Below are 2,289 nucleotides of genomic sequence, written 5' to 3' on the forward strand. Positions count from 1 at the left end.
GTACTGAACTTTCTGAGTAAATTGAGGGCGCATTTGCAAACGATGAAGCTTAGCGAAATTTGATTGGCTAAATCTATGGTAGCCATCTTGGATGGTACACACACACAGTTCTGCGTATTTCGAACATCGAATACATTGCGGTTAGCGCTCTAGTATTCTTATTATACCTCTATGGTCATGTTCGATCTCCATAACCGCGCTACGTCTGTTTGGAGTCTACTAATTCATTTCGGGTAGGCCAAGCTAGGGGGATACAAAATGTATGAAGCGCCAAAGTGTAAATTTATTATTCAACACAATTATTTATATATAATTCATTATTTAACATATAATTGATTAGATCACCCATTATTTATATATAGTGCATTCACGTCTAAAAGATTATATGTAAATAATTACGTTAATGTTTCATTATTTATATATAATTAGTTTACTGATTACATTATATATAAATAATGAAAGGCTGACCAAACACTATTTATATATATTAAGGTTACTGGCTTCATTATAAATAAGGAAGGGGAAACACATCATTATATATAAATAATGAAAAATAACTTACAATTATTTGTATATAATAAGTTCACTGATTCCATTATATATAAATAATGAAAAGGTAACAAAACACATCATTATATATAAATAATAAAAAGTAACTAACAATTATTTATATATAATAAGTTCACTGATTTCATTATATATAAATAACGAATTGACTTCAAACTTATTATTTATAAATAACTGCTTTTACATTTCATTATAAATAAATAATAGCTGTCGCAAAACCATAATGCTTGGACTTCAAACTCATTATATGTAATGCACACGTGTTATCGTGTCAAAGTCATTATATCTAAATAATGGTTTTTACTTCCAATTATATATAGGCCTAAATAACCGTTGAAGTCGAGTGCCATTATATCTAAATAATGACATCGTAAGAAGCATTGTTTATAAATAATTCGTTATGCAAATTACGAAGTACCGGTAATAAATATTCACCAGTTCTCTAAAGTTACAATTAGGTCCTATTCACCTATCGAAAATGGCAAAGCAAGGTATACAGCAGATTATTGAATCCAGTGGTGGCGCCAATAATAATAATAATAATAATAATAATAATAATAATAGTAATAATACTAATAATAATAATAATAATAATAATAATAATAATAATCATAATAATAATAATGGTTCAATGACACTAATTTAAAATATTTTGCGTTCTGTTAGAACAAATGCTCATTTGGATAGCCTCATGATGCTTGGAATACATCGCGATAGGGGAAGCAACCTCGACCTTGACATCGTGGTTGACAGATTTCGTGCAAAAATGTAGAATTTCACTTTAAAGAAAGAGGATTTGTAATGAAATTAGATGGTTGCATTGCAAACTCTTTGTTTCTTGTTTTATTCAAAATGTTTTTGAAGCTGATTTCGACATTAGAAAACCTAGCCTACATGAAGTCATATTATAGTAGCTCGATGCCTATCAAATAAGCAATAAAATTTCGCCATAATTCGTCAAATATCCGTGGCTACCTGGAACCTCACCGCAGTGGCATAAACAAGAATTTAGTCTCATGAAACTTGTTTATCATCTTGATACCTTCCAACGAAGATATCACCGAAAAAATAGATAAAACGACAGTTGAATGAACAACAAAGACAACTGAAAACAATAGGTTGTCATTAGAAGTCATTTAGTATAACTTTATTCGGAAAATTAATCCCAAAATCGAGTTGCCGTCCCCGGCGTTGTCAGTGACGTCGTATGATTTGTGTGCGATTTTTTTCCAATTAACCCCTAAGTAAAAAATAGTTGAGCCATGTAGTACCTTGCAAATCAATCCAGAAGCTTGGTAGTTTGTTGATTGTTTATTGGTAGCGTCCTCGCTGCCAAAAATAGTCTTTTGGCAGTTGCGTCCCCGGTGACATCGTGAGGGCATGGTGAAGGCTGGTTACGATTTGGTGGCACATCGATTGAGTATTTTCATTCGTCTGGCCATGTAAGTCAGTGGCGTATCTAGATGTCTTGAAATAGGGGATGGGGGCGGCCGGGGCGAAGCTAAAGTTGGGGTGGGGGATCGATGATCAGTTGATGGGCGTTATTTTTAACTACTTGACCGTGATTTGAAACCAGTGTCAGTATAATCTTAGATAAGCATGTGGTTACCATAAGCAAGAATTTAGTCCAATGAAACAGTTTATCATCTTGATACCTTCCGACGAAATTTGACCCTACCAGCGTCACCACGGCGTCCCCACCGATCGATCTAACGTGACGTT

Source organism: Anneissia japonica, unplaced genomic scaffold (genome assembly GCF_011630105.1).
Source record: "Anneissia japonica isolate Jap-2015-1 unplaced genomic scaffold, ASM1163010v1 scaffold5330_len1712360_cov203, whole genome shotgun sequence".
NCBI lineage: Eukaryota > Metazoa > Echinodermata > Crinoidea > Comatulida > Comatulidae > Anneissia > Anneissia japonica.